This window comes from Macrosteles quadrilineatus, unplaced genomic scaffold, assembly GCF_028750875.1.
Source record: "Macrosteles quadrilineatus isolate MER2022 unplaced genomic scaffold, UCM_ALF_1.0 Scaffold_3__2_contigs__length_128488019, whole genome shotgun sequence".
Classification (NCBI taxonomy): Eukaryota; Metazoa; Arthropoda; class Insecta; order Hemiptera; family Cicadellidae; genus Macrosteles; species Macrosteles quadrilineatus.
In genome coordinates this window covers 113,735,673-113,756,661 of record NW_026542596.1, presented here as the reverse complement: position 1 = coordinate 113,756,661, position 20,989 = coordinate 113,735,673, and the positions used below count along the sequence as shown (strand labels likewise).

Genomic DNA, 20,989 nt, shown 5'->3' with positions numbered 1-20,989 from the left:
TAATAAGTAGGATATTAATATATGTACGTAATCTGCGACAGCAGAAATATAATAATATATGAAAGGTAAAGCCCTCACTGACCGACTCACTCACTCACTCACTCACTCATCACTAATTCTCCCACTTCCCATTTTCCTAGGAGGCTGAAATTTGGTACACTGATTCTTCTTCATTAAATAGGAAACCCATTTTTATTCTGATTGGACTCTCGGGCTCCGCCCCAGTGGCTCTGGAGTTTCCCATGTTAACCTTATGGGTACTCATATTTAAATGGAATTAATGAATCTTAACAGCTGTGTCAATTAAACAAGTTGGTTCTGTTCTATGATGTGCAATAGCATTAAAGTTGCAAGGATTAACCAACAGGGTGCAGCACTATTATTTTTTAAATTTATGACAACAGCCAAAAGGTGAGTGAGCGTAGCGAACGAACTTCAACCTGGAGGCGAGTTAGCGTAGCGAACGAGCTAACCTGAAGGCAAGTGAGCGCAGCGAACGAGCTCCAACCTAAAGGTGAGTGAGCGTAGCGAACGAACTTCAACCATAACGTGATTGAGCCATGCGAACGAGCTCACTTATGAAGTAAAACGGGGCAAAGCCCGCGGGTACAGCTAGTATAATATAAGTAGTCATAACTTAAAATCCTTACGAGAGAATAATTTATTATGTAATGTAAAGTTTTTTTTCATCACCACTTATAACATTTGAATTATTAATTAACTAACTAGCATCTAGAAATATTGTTACGAGTACCTTTTGTCCATAACTTAGCGTAGTTTAACCAACCATTAAAAGATTTTATTAATATATCGAAAATTAAATATTGGTAATACTTCTATACAGTCTCCTATATAGTATACTTATATACTACTTCTATACAAGATCAGCCAGTCACAATTATTGGATTTACCTACCATTTGGTTTCATTGATAAAGAAAAAAGGCTTTTTATACTTAGTTTGTATATTTAACTCGAATACGTTTTAATTGAATGTATAGTCCAACTGAATAAGAAAGAAAACATGAATGATAAATTATTATATTTGTTTAGAATTTAGTTTAAGAATAACACTCCCAGTGAAAGTTCGTATATATTTGTAAGTGCCTTAATGCTTGGCTGTTATTGGTATTCAAACAACTAATATTTTGACGAGTTTATATTAAAATTATGAAATTCTTACCTAAAATATCTTCTTACAGAAAACGTGAATTAAATAGCCATTTATTTGGTTGTGAAATGTTTAAATATACATAAAGCCAATCAAATCCTTCTTTTTACTTAGTTTTTCTAATTACCCTACAAACACGTTAAATAATAACAGGTAAAAAGTCTGAACCGTTAAAAACATATTTATTGGCTCTTACCACTACAATAACTCAAACCTAATATAATTATTTGTAAATCATAAAACAATATAAATAATGAAAATGACTGCTTTCAAGCTGTATAAAGATCATACAAAAAATGTTCAATTAATTAAAAGTTACACATAAGTTGCCGAAATGTAAAAGGTGACGTATTAATAGTAAACACGTTTGAACATATTCTCTACGAAGACAACCCAAGTGATACAGAGCTGCGAGTTGTATTGACAATTGAATGAGGTGACAGGTGATTAGGCGCTTAATTAATCAAAGGGAAATCTCAATCACCTTCTAGTATTCAGTCGGAAAGATGACAATGACTATTTAGATCAGTTAAACATCATCATCCGGCCCAATCGGGGTTGTATATTTATGCTTAGTTTAGCTTTTATATTTTCTACGCCGTATGTTGATGTTGACACGAGCTGCATGTTAAGTATTCCTGCTTCAATCCCAAAGGAGAGATAAAGTGGTAAAATGTGCGTACGAATGGAAAAGTCGTACATAATTGAGCACCAAACGTACATGGTGCACCTTAACACTTCCTTAAGACCGTAAAAGACCTTAGAGGCTTTGGAATTTCATCCCTCAAGACGATTGAATTTGTTTATATATTTGATAAATTTACCAACAGACGGATAATTCTTGGATATAACTGACAGGTTCCATATGACGGTTACGAATTTGCAAAATTGAATAAATACTAAAATGCAGTATATAATGTGTATCTTTAATAAGTAAAGAACTATTAGGTTTTACTAGAAGTTCGTTCATAGCTTATATCTATTCATGAAAGTAAAGCCTACGAAATAAATCCAATCATAACCAAACTAAGTTAATCGCTGATTCAGTTTCAAATACATGTCTATGTTTATTAAAATAATATATTTTAATAAAACATTTTTTCAGGTTTGCAACTAGTCAACCTGATTATTGTATTTCGCCCAGTAAACGACGTTATAATATAGACATGTTATAGTCTAACAACATCTCAATATTATTTAAACAATTATTTATTTCACCACTTACACGAGGCATACCGAAGGACTCAAACCTCTTTCAGGGTTTTCATTTTAAACTCGAATAGAGAAGTTAGAAATATGAACCTTGTTTACTTCAATAAAACAAAAAAAGTAAACAAAAACAAAATTGCAGTACGACTCAAAATGTAGTAGTTAAGTGTCACAATAATTGTTATAACAAAAAATAATTCTATAAAGCAATTTTCTTCAAAGCTTACTTCTGTCACAGTGTAAAGATAAGAGCTTGAAAGATCCAAAGTGCTGCAATGAAAGCATTGATAAGATATCTTCACAGGCTGCCAATGCCAGCCATACTTAGCTCTGAACCACTTCTACTAGGACGTGTTGTGGGATTCAGTTACGACCAATTTGTACTTCTTATCTTTCCTGTTTAGTAATGTTTGATCAAAAGCACCCTATTCATAAATCCGTTTCTAAATCAAAGGAGAATCTTATATGAATTCATTACAATTGACTGATTATCTTGTTTCCTAGTTATACAATATAAATTCGGAACTTTTTTACATTATGTTTATCATGAATGGCAAGTATTAAATCAAATTATCGAAGTATTATGCTCCAAATATAATTTATTAATATTTGTGTAGTAAAACATTAAACTTCATATTTCCTCGTAGATTTGTGTTCCCTATCAATTAGCTAAAATAGATGTTAAGGTAAGTTTTTTTACAGTTCATATACACTTAGTTTTTTACCATTTGTTTCTTGTTACGCCAACATTATAAAAAAAATACATGGTATTCATTAATATGAAATGTCCTTTGGTATTAAAGCAAAACAGTAAATGGCATATTGTAAGATCAACCCTAAAATATAAACGTGAAACATGCCATAGCTACAACAAAATAAATAACGATAGGCTTAAAATACTTTCCCTTACCAAAACCAATTCCATGGAAAACATCACAAATATTATATGCGTATATGAAAAAAGCATTTTAATTTATTCCTATCAAACTTTAAATCTAAGTATCTACACACATGCTCTTACAAATATAATTACTAGGTATTCTCATTCCGATGATTAATGTTGAGATATATAACATCACAATGAGGTGTTTTGTTAATAAACAAAACAGTATGATGAAAATCAAAATTTATTTGTCTTGTGTAATCACAATTTGTTTTGTGTAATCACAAGACAAATAAATTTTGATTTTCATCATACTGTCTGAAAAAACAGCCGTTTTTAGTTCTCTAAATTGTCCACAAAATCATCGTTTTCGGGTAACTTCAAATAGGGACCAGAAAAATACATGGCAAATTCTTCGGTTCCATAGCCTCAAAGTTTTATCTGAGCATAATGAAATTGCTGCTCATCGCACGATATTTAAAGTTGTATTTGTAAACTACATAAATGTAAACATTGATGAGGTCTTTGTATAAACTAAAAATTATGTGGTCTAATTTTGTAACAATTATAAGGTTATTTCCACAGGATGATGAAAATAGTTGCTCATCACACGGAGTGAAGGTGCCTTTTGGTACTTAAGCGTATTTCCAAGCTCGATTGCGCCTTGCTTGTAAAACACGATTGCGTACCAAAAAGAGAAAATTAATTATTTATTCGACTTAACCGCTGTGGAGGGAGAATAGTGTGGACATTATGTAGAGGACGGGAATGTAGGTCACAATAATTACCCGCTGAATGTAGCCCATCGTACGACGTGTTCTACGCTTCTACATTGTGAAATGTAGAGCGTCAGCGTGTGGAATGCTGCATCTTAAATACTATGCGTATGTGGTCTAAATCATTCTATTTTAATGTACCACCATTAGCTTATTGACTATTAAAATTCTTCCCCTTTCGTCTCTACCTTAAAAAAATAGTTAAATAAAAATTATTTTTTCAGGTTAAGGTTTTTTTTAATTATCGCATTTACTTAATGTTGTCTGAAATTGTTGTAGCTTTGGTGGTCTGAAATGGTAATTTGTTAAATTATAAACATTTAAAAGGTACCCGTTTATATTATACAAGTGACAAAGTTAACAAAGTTTCTAGAAAGTAAGTAAGTTAACTTTTTGTGTTTTTATCCCCCTGAAGGTGACCCATTCTTTGTACCGATGATTTCAACCCCCCCCCCTCCACCGAAGGGGGCTCAGACATTTTAAATATTTTTACCTCCCACTAACCCATCTTAACTCGTTACAAACTTAATTACGTTAATATTAAACTATTTTTTATGTGTTGGCTTGACTCTAACTAAGTACTGTATACTTTCTTTCTTGCAACTTGCAAGATGTCATATGCTCCTCTATTTCCAATAGTTATTTTTCTTTGGACTGTTAAACAATGTGTATTACTATAAATCAAGTTTTACAATATTTTGTAACAATTTTGAAGCAAAAATATAAAAGATGATAGATGTTTTCGGGTAAATATATTTCAGAAACTCGACATCGAGAACAAACTTTGGTCTGTGTCATTTATATATTGATTCTAAACTTGAACCGAAAAGTATGTACTCAAAATACGATTATTTCTAAGTTTTATATGTTGTCGTTAGGGTCTCTTGGTAAACTTAATATGTAAAGGTTATTTAGGCACTTTAGTATTATACCGACTAAACCTTACAACCCACTTAATAAACATAACCTAACCTAACCTAAACTAAATTTTCTTATATTAACTAATTAAAATCTTATTTGGAAATAGATTTATCGGCGTGGTCGGTATAGTACAAAAGTACCATTATTTTAACTGGGAATATATTTAAGGTTATCTTTCCCTATATTAAAACATGTTTCAATGAAATATCAATAAAGTAACAAATAATTGTCTTAAGCTGCATATTTTTAATATAGGTTTGTGTCATGGGAACTAAATTAACCGTGTAATTAGACTAGAATTAGCATTGAATTATTAGGTTCATGCAATTCTAATAGAGCCAACCAAACGCATTATAATGGTAGTTAATGAAGCAATTAACATCCTTAAAAATATATTCATTGTTGGTGATTGTGTAACAGTAAAAGTCAAACTTTCAATAAAGTCGTACACAAATATCTAAACTATTTAAATACTGACTAATATTTGATATGGTGCACGGGTTTTAATTACATGAAACATGTCCCTGCTACTTTAGCAAATACTGAAAAATGTAATTTCAGTCTGGCCACATTGAATATAACTAAGGTAATATAACAATAGGTTTCTCAGGTATGTTTTAATTTATTTTCACAATAAGCCCTATCACGGTTACTTGTTATAAAAACAAAGGCGGCCCAACAAAAGAGAGAGGTTATTGTGGCGGGAATGCACGCCACACCTGCCTGGCTGGAACACTAGATTCGTGCGGCTCGATACATTCTGCACCTTTATTGTTTTATTTTACACACAAAAACAAACATTAAGGGTTCGTACCTTTATGTTACATTTGCCTTCATGTGTATAATACTTATAACAATAACTTTATTAGAACTTAAGTCTTTATTCATAAAAAAAACTAATTCAAATAACTCTTCCAACACTCATTTCAGAGTAAAGAGTAAAAAAATCAACGTTATTAAACAAAAAGGGTGTATGTATAAGTCACACTTGTTATCATTGACATGAACATGTGAAGTCCTTGCATGAATACTATTTTTATTAGTCAAACCAACACAAATCAATTCATTTGACTCAAGGTGGCCACTCTATCCACTCAGTCTTCGTTCGCACCCTGTTTTAGTATTAAAAAATCAAAATCGATAGCATACATCAGGACTAACTAAAAATATTCCTCTTTACAAAAATTCAATTGTCAAACAATACAACATTATGGGTAAAGTCACCAATTAATAGTTCTGTCGATATTTAATATATTTTTTTTAATAGCCAATGATGACACAGTTAAGTAATTCTGCTGTACAATTTTTTTCAGGACAATAATTGAACTACTTAAAGTTTAGAATTTTTTCAACAGTATTCATTGATATTTTTAACAAGATTTTACTAAAACAAAGTAGATCCATTACAATTAAACATTAAATTTTACCAACAAGTAAGAATTTATTAATTTTTGTATATTTACTCTACGGTTGATTACGTCAAACCCCTCTGTAGGGCTATGAAAGTGCTGTAAAAACAGTCGCAACAACGCCCAAAGGTGTGATATCGCAAATGAACTGAGTGCGATGGAAATGGTCATTTAGTAAATAACTGAACGGACGGAAAACACCTGGAGCAGGCTGATACTTCATGTTTCCATTAAACATTATACACAATTGTATCACAAAAAGTAACTTTCACAGTATAGTTGGGGCATATCTGCAATGTTTTTCTCAGGGTCTTTAGTAAACATCTGTATTGCTAGATGGTGAGTAAAAATATAAGAAATATATATTTTACAGTGCTATGGTTTAAGTATTTTTTACAACTACCAAACAATAAAAACAACTGCTCATTTTTAAACACTTACTTAACGTAGGTTATTTATACGAATACATCAACAATAAATCCATACATATTATACACACTTTTTGTTTTCAATAAACCTTTAGAGTGTATGTAGGTTTTTAATTGTACACCTAAAAATTATTTAAGTTACTAGTAAAATATCACCAAAACCTGAGTTAATCTGACTCTAGTACTGTGACTAACTTATTTAATCTGACGTGTCTTACTTCCTAATTGACAACTTGAAATGTCTAAATCAAGATGTCCGGTTTGTGTCAGGCCGTGCGATCAACTATTCACCCGTTAATAACAATTAAAATTAATATAGTAACGCTCTGCAAATTCACTACATAGGGAAGTATTTTTAATTATATTTCTTCTTAATTTTAACAATCGATTCAATTTATATGTATTCCATTATGTAAATTTGTTAATCCTTTTTCGTTATTTTTAGGTTTATTACTTAAAGAATAATTTTATAAAAATTACAATATTATTTAGTTACGATTTGAATAAGGTAAAATAATTTAAGGCTTTAATAACACTTTCTCGTTATATTTTTTTCTTTCTCCATAACTTAAGTGCTATATTTGTTATTTAAAATAATAACTAGGAAATTCAATTCATTTTCACTAATATTTTTAAAAGTAATTTGATTGCTAGTAAAGTATTTGTAAATTATATTATTTTATGAAAGTCGATTCTTTTTCACAAACACGATTACAATTTGCGTCTTAAATTGGAAATAAAGACTTGTTTTTTTTTTTTTTTTTTAATAAGGTTATCTGTCAAAAGTAGCCTTTAACGTTGATAACGCAAACATTTAATCTTCCAACGATTTATAAGCAAAATTTAAAAATTGAAAGTTCGAGATGATGATAGTGATAAGCATTTGCTATATAGTTGAATAGTGTTGCTTAAGGGCTTCAACAAAATTCTACACTTAAATCCTCAAATTATGAATTTAAAATTTTTCAGTTATTTTCATATACCTGGCTTGTTTGTAAATTATAAGTGATGTAAACAATATTGAGGGTTTTGAGTAACTTATGAAGTGAACTTGATCAAATACAGTAGAACCTTGATAACAAGACTCTCATGGGGATTGTAAAATAAGACTTGTTATCAAGGTTGACTTCTTATCGAGGTTTGTAATAACATGTGATTAGAGGTAAAATAATTTTAAGGGGATTTTAAAATGACACTTTTTATTAAGGGCGACTTTTTATCGAGGGTCTTCTTATTAAGGTTCCACTGTAACACAATCCCTAAGACAACTAACACTAACACTATCCATGATAGCGTTTCGAACACTAGATGGGTTTGACCTTTTGATATTTTTTACATATAACGAGCATTTAAACTTAATACATTACTTTACTTAAAGCTTTTGCTAAATACGTTAGAACTTTACGTAGTATAAAAAGTTTACAAATTACATAACCGGAAATTAGGTATAATTAGAATTAAATGATTATTCAGGTAACATCTATTAAACTGTGTATCTTTCAAATCTTTTGATCCATACCAACCTTTGAAACGTGATTCTAAATGTTCTCCAACTTTTCGAATAATACTTTCTTTCATCTTGAGATTTATCCCTTTATCCAAACATCGGCTATCCCTGCGGCATGAATTCAACTTTTAATTCTGCGTAAAAAAATGAAAAATCAAAATTTTTAATTGTATTGTTATTGTTTTATAAAAAAAACTAGGTTTTCAATACGATACTCACTTCTTATAGTAAATCTATATTCTTTTACTTAAATGTATGAGTGTTTCTTAAGTTAGATATGTGTATTCGTCTAAGAACTAAACTAAACAAAATATTCACCGATGTACCATATTTTATATTCATATTTACCGTCAAGGAAACAAAAAAAAAAAAAAATGAAAATTTTAAATTTTGCGCAAAAAAGTCTTTAGCCTATTTATTTCTTAAATAGAGCGTCGGATTAAAAATGTTATTTATGTAGTAAACAAATATTGTCACTGCTGCAGTGTTTTGCACATTATTTTCCTATGCGAAAGATAAAATCCTCTATGTGATATATGAAATTTTAAAAATATAGCTATGTATTAGTTTCCTTTGCAAATAAATTTACCAAGTTTTTAAATGGGGATTATACATATTAGAGTCCATGCTTGTCCCACATTTTAAATAGCTACCATATGTTCAGTATTGATCAGTCATTTCTGAGTGATGAGCGACGCAGATGGCTTCAGCAAAAACTTTGCTGCATCAGTCATGCGGATGAGCGAAATGAAAATTGATTCTCACTAAAATACCTCAGCAATCCACATACTGAGCAAGGTGGGTTTCGTAGTTTTTAAAATACTTTATTAAGTTTAGATATATAGAAAATTTACCAATTGTATATTCAACCGAATCGTGTTTGTTGTCAATGGATTAGCTTATCCAATAACTCTATACATGCAACAAATTCTATACAGTAGATTACATAAAGCAGAAGCATTTTACATGATAACTGTTGATTGTTGTCAGATAACAAACGCATTTCATAGCTATTGTCGGGACCACATAAGTTTGCAGTTGAGGGAGCTATTTACCATATGGTTTTGAATGAACCAATGAGAACGGTGCGGTGTTGCCAAATCTAATGATACCAGCTGATTTGAAAATATTGCTTTGTATTTTCCAATTAGTGTTTTCAATGGGCGATGGATGTGGCAACGTCGCACTAGCCTTGTCTTGTGATTGGCTGCCACCAACTGCAAGCTTACGTGGACCGACATTGGTCTTAAGAAAAGCTGACTTAACTAACAAAAATTAGCCAACCAAAATAAGAGTTAATGAGTTAAAGTTTTACTCATCGATGATGTCGTCCAGTAACAAATTAATTGACTAATAAGGTATACAAATGTTTGAGAATTTTCGAAGCTTTGCGCTATTTATTAATTGATTTTCAGCAAAACAATCAATTTGTTTAAAGTTAGAGGATGGTTTTGGACTTTTAGTAGGATTTGCTCAAAAATGTGTAAAGAAAAATATTGTCGCATAAAAATTGAAATTAAATGAAGCGAATAAGTAATCATACAATTATACTTTACATGTAACTTAAAAAAAAATTGGAATTTTTGATTGTTAATAATTAATTTGAGTGATCTTATATTTTTTTTTACAATATCGTAACAATTATGTAATACGTGTTTATATATTGATTTGTATAAATGTTTGAATAGATATTTTAATCATAAATCGGTAAATTTCTAGCCAAATAAAAATTAACAGAACATGATAGCTGTCCCAAATTCCTTCAAATGCATGTTAGGTCAGGTTAGGCTTGGTTTGGATGTATAGTTATTGAATTCAATAAATAATTTTGAACATAAAATACAATTCTTTAATGGTTATTATAAAAATGAAATTAAAACCACTCTTACTAACGGAACTCAACTCACTGCTAACGTGTATACTGTACAGAAAAAAATCTTCACTCCTGTGTACCAGTGTTTTAATGATTAAATTATGAGTGTCGTTTTATTTTTAACCTATTCATTTTATTATTTCATGAAGAGGTAAGGAGATAATAAAGGCACAATGAATGGCATACTTTGCAAATATTTGATCTGCTACAAAGCCTATGTTCCAGACTTAGGTGATTTCACAGATACCTTTAACTTTTATTGCAGCCGTAAGGGTTCCTTAAATTTGTCTCTGTTCTTTTGCAGGCTCTTTTTGATTTGTCGACTTATAAAAAACTTTAGGTAAAACATAAAGATAATTACTCTTAAATCTTAATACGTTACAAATATTTCAGATAGGATTGGAGTTTTAGAGCCTATCGTAATGCAAATCTGCTTTCAAAAATATATTTACCTTATTATATATAGTTTTTTTTTTTTACTTTTCATAAAGATTACGGTTGTGATAACGATTTTCACGTTTTAAAATTAAATATAATAGGAAACAACCATTTATTGAATAAGTTAGGTCGGTGTGGTAATTTAAACACGATATCACTCAGAAGGGACTCATAGTGGGTAATGTACAATGAGGAATCCCTGGTGGGTAATCTGTGGCAACGAGCTATTCCACTTGTACAGTAATAATCATTATTCGTTTATGTAAATTTTAAAAAAATAAACAGGTAACTTACAAACCACGTTCATGAAAATTATATTTACTGAAGGAAAATACAGATACAGAAATGGCTAACCAGGTAGAGATACAAATAGCATCGTTCTCGCATTCCTGCAAAGTTTCGTTTCATCGACAGGTTGGAATTTTGTAATTAACGGAATAGATTAAAGTACCGCAGAGTTGGAAACATTCTTTGCGCTAAATCAATCCACCAGAAACATCTCCTATGCGACTGTTTTAAATTAGTATAGCATGAACTAAGTTTTCACATAGTGTAAAATAAATATTAAAACTGTAGTAAGGACTCATTATCACCTTTAAAAACATTTGTTTTGCTGAAACAAAATTCGACGAAATATTATGTATAGCTTCTGCTTACTTACAGTTTTAAAATTCATAGTAAAAGGTATTAAACGTTTAATAATGACAAGTTAGAGTACTTAGATGATTGTCATAAAATAAGTTTATCGTTGGATATTCATATGTATGCAGTAGGCACTACAAATGATTAAACCTTTTGAATAAGCACCTTTTTGTGACAGGTAAACCTATTGATAAGCTATTGACAGGCAGTCAAACGAATATTACGTTTTTGTTGTAGTATGAAGGACAAATGTACAGGATTACGGCATTGATATGTATGCAATTGCAACGAGAAGTATAAAAAAATATCTGCATAGATTTATAATTTTGTTATACTAAAAAAAAAAAAAAAAAAACTGTGACTGTTACAAGAAAGGATTCACAAGCTACTTTGGTTTCAGTTACCCGAATATTTTCATTAGTAATAATTTATCTACGTACAGTATCAGTTACTATATTTCTAATTAAACTTATTCAAGCGTTAATTTTAAACGTGCACCTAGCATTAGTTATTTAATACTTTCTAAGGTTTGTTTGCTTTCTATATAAACAATGTTACACCGTTCTACCTTGGTCTAATGAACTCCTCGTAGATCACACAACAATGGATAACCTCTTTTTACCCTTCTGACTTACAATGGCTTTGTCTTTACAACAATGGCGACCCCCTGACTGTATTAGCGGAACCTATAATTAACCGGCGTAAATCATGGCTACTGGGAGTATTTCTCGCAACTATACAATTTTTTTGTTAAGATTTTTCAAAGCAAAGACGAAAGATAATTTCAAAGAAGGTTCTTATAAAATATGTGAAGTAGTAAAACTTCAGCAGAGGCAGGTTTAAGTCGGAAACCATTATTTGTAACAAGACATCCAGTAAACCCGCTAGAAAAGACTAGCTTCTCTGTTAGGCATTTCTAACCTCAAACACCTGTTAGTTGTTATTTAATATTTAACCAACTTTAATGTAAAATTCATACAGCCATTCTTGTGGCTTAAAATAGAGAAAGTTTAAATGTTGTAGCATTCACTAGCAAAATCCCCCTTCCATAAATGTGTGTATTATAGCGTACTGTTTTAAATATCATGACTTTTAAGTTCAAATTCATATATGCAATTCGAACAGATTCAGATTTAAATATAAATATTTAACTTATGAGAAACAGTCGGTAAAATAAATATTTCATTATAGCTACAATAAAACCGTATTATACTATTTAAAAGTGTATTTCCTTCTTACAAGATCGATAGCTATAAAAATGTATGAGTTTTACATTTGTTTTAACTTATTTCAATAAAATCTAAATAAATTTTAGTAAGTGCAATGCATTAAAACGTTGTAATTAAATGAGATAAGAATTTTTCTTGGAGATAAAATCGTAAGATTGTACAGTTATTTATTAAAGACATATTTTGAAAATTAAAATATAAATATAGTCCCTTGATACGTAATAGTATATTTTAGGAAGTCATGTGAATTCTACGTATTTTAAAGATAAAGTTAGAACAACAAATTAACTAATTTCTTAAACTACTTTGATTTCAAATCACGTAAATGCCCTTTCACCAGAGAAAACAAACAAATAAATTTAGAAGCGGAAAAGTCACTTAAGATTTTCAATCACCGAACCTTTGTCCAAGTTAAGCTACTAGGAAGTCTATTTATTGTAATTGATAGGTCAAATCCTAATGTTTTATTCAACCAATATAATTAATACCTGATTGTTAAACAGCCTTTGAAAATACTTAATTTGTAATATTTAAAACTCGTATTGGTCTATGGTCAAGTCATATGTTATTGTCTGGGTAGCGGAGTGATTATAAACTCACCTTTAAATCTGAAGGTCGCTAGTTCGATTCCAAGTGATCGTTTCCAGACCCAGATGCCATTTGTCATTGGGCAATGAATTACTTATGCTTTCTAACAAAAAGGTCAACCTTAGATAGTTACAAGGCCAGGGTTTGGACCGTTCCCTTTTAAAACGTAAAAATGCCACTGGCGTGGAAAACACACGACTCTAATTACCCAATATAAAAATTAAGAGCCTAAACAAAGTTATTGGCAATGAACTTACGATTTTCTTGTAGAATAAAGAATCGATGCCTATATAGATTAACAAATACGAATGTAAAGCGAACAGTTTAATCTAAAACTCAATCCTCACTGAGAATGGGGAAAAACTAATTATACCTTTGCAAGAATACGGATATCCCTTTTTCATACAATTTGTATATTTATTTATTGACAGGGCAATAATACTTTGTATGAAATTTGAATGAGAAATATTAGAGAAATATTATTATATAATTTTCTCTTTAAAGTTATGTGAGTGTTATATTGCTGAAACAGTTTTATTTTGGCATTAAAAATAGCACAGCGACCACTGGACTATACAGCAATTGTTTAGTTAAGACCAATATGAACTAAGTAGACATCCTTGTATGGAAAAGCCTAGTGGGATAAGCTCTGTTTACCTTACTATTTGAACTCTCTTTAATTGTAACCATACGATAAAAGTTAGATAAAACATCAGTCATTATCAGTCAGCTAATTGAATATGAAACAATCACCTGGAAAATTCGATAAAATATATAATTCTATGGAGGAAAGATTACTAAGCCACTTGATGGTATCTTAAAAGATCGATTGCAGCTGTTCCTTTGGCTTCAATGCCAATTTCTCTCCTAAAGATGTAAGTTTTAATCCAACCAATCATCAATAGAAATTTGCTACGCAATTATGACCCATCAACCGGTGGTGTGGATCCCATGAATCCGCAACAGAAAAGATAGTTGAAAGTCGATGTATTAAAGATGTGTCTCCATTGAAAACCGAAATACATTTTATACATTTGTACAACAATAATATATTCTTTCCAAAGTGAATCCTACGTTCAATTCCTATTAGGCAAGGACAGATTAGATTACTTTAGAGCTAAGACGATGAACAATAGAGTCAATGTCTATCCTTAACGAGCCTTCCAGGAAAATCAGATCGTCTTTACTGTTCAGATGCAGAAACTAAAAGGATTAGCAAACTTAGAGAACAATATGTTTTATAAAAAATTGAAAATGGACAGAGAGAATCTATTGCAGATGGTTTTCCAAACTTAAGGTAAATTTGACCAATACCACATTAACGTTGTTTACAGTTTTTTTAGCGATTTTTCAAACTAACGAGAAAATAGTTCAGGGAGATTTTTCCTATCTACATTTGTAACTTTTTATAGGGACAAAAAATTATTTAAAATAAAAGAAATTACGTAAATTATATCATCGAAGCTATTGACACATCACAAAAGGTTTGATATTTTTAACATTAATGATATTGGATGAAAATTATTTTATTGATATGTAGGATTAATAATTATTTATACTACATCATTTATAACATATTACTTTGTTGATAACATATGTTACGTAATAATACATGGATCGTAATATTCTACAGTGTGTACGTTAACTACACACCAACCTCACAAACGTAGGTTTTATTATCCACACTGTCAACCTGTAAGCGTTTACCGGCCTATGCGGTCCCCAGCACATCACATATTGGAATTCCAGCCTTCTCTATATATTTCCCGATATGCGCTATATTACAGTACATAATTATAGCCTAGTCCAACCAGCAACATTTTCACATATTTAAACTTTAAACTATACTACTTATGGTTTGTTAAACTCACCGACCCTTCTGACTACTATGTTTCAAAAAGAGACCCTAAACCCCACCAGATATTTAATAAACCACCATGTGTTAAAGGTTAACGTATTTATTTTATAATTCAAGGTGATGCCCAACAAGAAACCACATGGGCAATTTGTTATTCGTTGAAGCGGAGGGTCTTGAAATTTAATATATCTTAAAACGTTACCGTACATGTATAAAATTAAGGGGCATTTCATGGATCGTGAAAATTTTTTTTCAACAAAGGTGGTATTAAACGATTTTTAAGCTTTGTATGAACTGCAGAGACAACCGTTATGGTCGTTATGGTGTAACATGAAAATACAAATATCGAGAAGTTAAGAATATTAAAATAAAGTTAAAATGTAACAAAATGTCAACCAGTAATTTCTCAGAGAAAAATACGTATTTATAATATGAAGAGAAATTACGTATAAAATGTAAATTCGCAAAAGGAAATCTTTTAAACGTTCTTCCAAGTCTTTGTTCATGATTTTCTATTGAGAGCTCCAACGCAACGTAAATGATATATCAAGTGCAATTTATAAATGTACACTTTACCGCAAGCGTTACGTTTTGTTTCCTAAAAGATATTTCGAAAGTTATTGAATCTCAGTAGAGTACTCGAGGAAGAAGTATATATTCTGCTTGGAAACAATGCAAAAATAACATACAAAAAAGATTTACAATTGATATTTTAACGTGATAAACTTGATGGTGCTATACTTAACATTATGACAAATAGTTGATAATAGTTAGACAAACCAGCATGATTCCTAAATAAGTTAGGTGCATCACCAAAAGAATCCACCAATCCTGTCAACTTAAATCTTTGGTACTTAAATATTAAGAATCACTTGTGTGTGTGTTTTTTGTACGCCAATAGAATCTTATTACGCATTGAAAGGGGATGGTCCAAACCCTGGTCTTGTAATCTAACGACGATAGTACTTCTATAACTAATACTAAATAAACATACTATTTAACTATATATAAGTCAAACAATAATAAATTGATGTGCCAAAATAACTACTATGCTATAGTCATAGAATTTAGTAAGAAGCTAATATAATCACTTTATTAAAATTGTTTAATTTACCTTATAAACGTTGTTACACCGTTCTACCTTGGTCTAATGAACAAAAACTCGTAGATCACACAACAATGGATAACCTCTTTTTACCCTTCTGACTTACAATGGCTTTGTCTTTACAACAATGGCGACCCCCTGACTGTATTAGCGGAACCCCAAATAAACTTTCCGTGTAAATTATTGTACATCGTTTCCACAAGCATCATGAAAACTAAATGACCTGTAACCTAATTTCTGTCATTTAAGTGGAGGATTTATGTTTTATACCCAATAACTATAGTTAATTTTAATACCAGTTCTAAGGTTTGCACATGCACCATTTAGGACATTATTTTTAAAGTTGCGATTTTATAATTTTCTATTATTATCACGCCTTCGAGGCTTTTGCACAAAATAAATGTATTTACTTTATTTAGAGCGTTATAACTGTCATTACTTATTTATTTGACATCTTTCTTTTTCCATAATCAGAATCAGAATCAGAAAACCTTTATTGTTTATTGATTTACGAGGATTATACATATTAAATAACTTAGTCCAACCCACTACATTATTTCAAAAACAAAAAGTGACTACTTGCTATTTTTTTAGTATACCATTATTTTGTAGTAAAAAGTCAGAAAAAACAACAAACACTGTTTAAACATTGCTTTTGTGTATTAAAAAAAATGTATACGCCAAAATCCAGTAAAAATAACACCCAAATATCGTCATTTGAAGAATCATCCTTCGTCTATGAAACACTTGGAGAGTACTTCAGATGAAAGAAGGTTCTGATTTCAATGAAAGGCGGGGTTTGAGTCACACTTCAACTTTCTACTGATTGCTCCATTCAGCGTCAAGAGAAGATTGTGAATTCGATCTTTATACAGTTGATACGGCTTCCAATTGAGGGTGAGAAAGGCGCATAGCTTAGGGAGCTTCTCTATATACAATATCAATTGCTTCCTTTAATGGAGAACGAGATGAAAAGCGTAAGTTGTAGTTAAATAATATACAATTAAACGATATAAATAAAACTAGTGCTTCCTTTGGGATATTCCTTAGTAATACTTAGGGATTTATCAAAAATATTATCAAAATCCCTTTATAAGAACTTTTGTTTTTGCTTATAAGTAAAAAAGTAACTCAAAGCATGTAGTTTATTGGCAAAAATATTAAAATAAATATAGTACTTTTCGTTAAAATGCACAACTGTGTTCTAAATCTTGTTAATAATCCATATAAAGTCTCAAATATTTAATTAAAGATCCTATAATCAGTTATAAATCCACTAAAACGACATACTGAGCGTGAGTCTTCTTGCTTTAAATGTTGTCAGAGTTCATTGATAAGCCAGGCTTGTTATCATCACGAGTTCGTCGTCAAATTAGCATTTAAATTATGCCTGAACGTGTGTGATAGTAGAGAGTAAATGAGAATAATGCAAATCAGGGAAAATCTACAGAATTGCATTAACTTATTGAATAGATTTTTGGGAAATAAGTAAGGAAACTGATACTTCAGTAAAGTGTAATTTAGACAGAGCAATGAAAGATAGTGATTTTTATGGCTGGTTATCGAGACTTGAGTTTTTATTACTTAAAAAGAGCTTTGCCCCGAGGCAAAAATATTGTTTTTGACAAACTCAATTTCTTTTGTTTTTTCTAGCTCGTATGTAACGCTAAACATATTTACCCACCTTATATACCTTATACTTAACAAAAAAATAGTTTTTCTTTAGTCAAAGGGTTAACCAGGTATACAGAATTAGTTCTCGGTGTAGGCATGTATATTGTATATTCTTAATTTACTAGATGATGTTCCAAAAGGAGTAAATCACATTTGAGGGTAAACCAAAATTTGAATAAACTTAGGCCTACCATTTTAGATATTTTAAGCATATAAGTAAAAATACTGTAATTTCACTTACGAATTACACAGCTCAAAACGCCCAAGAGCTTACCTGTAAAAAAATACACAATTATTAACTTGATTTATGTACATTTTAGGTCACAATGGCTGTGGGTATGATTGTGGATTACATTTATTCTGTAATACAGTTAGTACTTTTAATACTTTGTTTTACTATGAGCTATGAGCTATATTATCATACTAGAAGTTATCATACTATGAGCTTTGAGTATGAGCTATAATTTTAAAATACTTTTGATTGTATAGTCTTTTTACAACCATAGTAAAATTTGGTAACATAAAAACGTTGAATATTGTAAAGGTCAAAAAAATTGTTTATGTATTTGGACTAATTTCTTTTAGGATTGTACAGTACCTTGAACCTATTTTCTGCTAAAAGTTTTAAGCGATTGAAATACCTATAATTGTATTGTTACAAATCGGTTGAAATATTCAACCAATAAAAGGTTTTTTAAATTCGAAAACACTTGGTATTCAAAACAGAACATAGATTAAAAGCAATAATGCATTTCAACAGGTATCTTTTAATACGAAACCCAATGTGTTTTTTATCTATACAGTACAAATATTTTTTTATTTTATTCGTTGTACAATACAAAAATATATCGGATACAATATGAAATTCCGGATTACACGAGGTTACACAAGATAAACAAAAGATTATAACTAAACAAAACGATGAAAAAATAGGGCCGAGTAGACATATGTGTGTTTAAGGGTTACTTTACAAACATATAATATTTAGAAAGTTCTAAATGAGTAAATACTTAGTTATTAATTGTATACAGTGTTTGACATGAAACCAATCATAAAATAAAATTGTATTATCGTTTAAACAATTTCTAATTGTGTGAGACTGGAGAACAACGAAATCAAGTCACTAGGAAATTAAGATTTTTCTCTCCTGTTACCTTCCTGATATAATGTGATTACGTTCATTATTATTGTTAAGCATACGAAACAAACTGTCGTTACTATGTATATTGTTGATGATGAGAGTTATGTAAAATATTATAGATAACAAAACCATCACCGATAAATTGATAATTATATGTGAATAATTGCTTATAAGTATTGTCCAATAAGCTAATATTGTATGCCATATGAATGTAGAATTGTAAGTAATTATGATATATTTTATGCAACAACTCTACGTCCAACATGCAAAGGAATAACATTTGTTTCTATCACTAATCAACTTTAAAGGTATTGTAAGAAACTATTCTGTAGAAAACGCGTTAAAAATTTATATATAACACAGCCACCATCAAATTAAATTAGGTTTCCTGACGGAAAACCTTTGTTGAAAACATTATGATTCAAACATTCCACCCATAGATGTAAAGTAGGATTCAATAGAATTTCTTAGAATTAACACTGTTCGAGTTTGACAACAAAGAGAACAAAGGTTAATAGTCACTGTGATTTGAACCGGGTGACTGATCTCAGTGATTAAGAGTAGCCTAACTCGTCTGTGATACGTCCGTTTTACTTGCCATCAACTCGTTTTGTACTTGTTTTTAACTAAACTTACTTATTGGTCGATAACAAAACATAAGACTCATAACTTCCAGATACCTCTGTGAGTATAATTCATACAGTACATTGTACTGTATATATGGTGCATTATTTTAACTAAAAGTATTGACATAATGGCATTTAAAATCAAAAATTAATGTTAGGGTATATACTACTGTGGTTTCAACTTGCTGCTTATCGTGTTTACGAATTAATTTTAAAAGGCCTATTTATTTAAATATTAGATTCACATCTACGCTTGCAATCTTTAGGATGCAAATCTTTGTCTTAAATGTGAAGTAGGCAAACGGAAAATAAATAAAATGCAGTCATTATAATGTTTAATTATAATTATAATGTGAATGAGTATAAAAAGTAAAGTAACATCAACAATATACTAGCTTGGAATTACCTAGAGGTGACTACATCGTTTCTCCGGCAAACTTTAGTGGCATAAAAAGTAGCTGGGAAAACAGCTACTTCCACGACTAACTCACACAAAATTCACCTACTAATTCACGACCTAAATTTAGTCCCGATATAGTAAATAAAATGAAGAAACATTTTTAAATTCGAATAGTCGAACTGAAATTTTCTACTACATCAATTAGTGCTACTCGTGCATGTGCGCGTACTAAAACTAGGTCTTACAATAGTTCATTAGGGATCTAGTCGTTCAACAGTACAAGATTCAAGTAACCCCAATTATTGCTAACGAAACGAACCACTCAAAAAAACGTCGGGGCCTTTAGAGAAATAAATCATTCGCAATGGCAGCGTAGATTTGAAATAATTTTCTCAGAATTTAGGTGAATTCTTTGCAAAGTTTAGAAATTTTGGACGACTAAATGAATTTTAATAACCCTACAATAGTGAGTACTGGTATGTAAAATACTAGAAAGTAAGAAAACTGGATGAATTTAAAAATTTGGTTTCAAGTATGGGTTTAAGAAGTTTAGTTGAAACAATAGTGATTTTATATACTCAATAGTAGGAAGCATAATAAAACATTAACAGCTTAGTAAGGTTACTTTTGGACTTTATTTTGTTAATAGTTTCATACACACAAGCTACTTAGCAATCAAAGAGGTTCATCAGGGTCTTGTAAAGTAACTATATCACACTGAGATGTGTGTGAATTATAACCCTAAAGATTTTCCTTGTAGATATTCGTTATGAATTAAGAGGGCAATTCTACATATTTTCATCATGATATTTTCATACTCAAGCTGGTTCTGAAATGTAAGTTACTGACCTCCTCCCCCAGCTTAGGGGTCTACTGAATATATCAAATACAGTATCGAAAGTTTAACCTTCATTATGTGGACTGGGTTAAAATTGAAAACTTCCATAATATTATCAAAACCATTAAAGGAAGGTTACATTTGCAAATCTGCAGTTGAAATGAAATGAAAATCGTCTTTATTCTTGAGCGTTTTTCATATTACAACATATGTTTTTCAAAACAACTCACGTCAACATAAATAATATAAAACAAAGGCAACCTTCAAATCTTAAG

At 30.4% G+C, this 20,989-nt stretch overlaps 1 protein-coding gene across 9 annotated transcripts in view; it reads right to left on the bottom strand.

Moving 5' to 3' along the window:
• The window catches only part of LOC128991111 (disks large 1 tumor suppressor protein-like), a 429,939-nt gene that overhangs the window by 320,747 nt on the left and 88,203 nt on the right, over window positions 1-20,989 (bottom strand). The gene's annotated exons all lie outside the window — the stretch shown is intronic.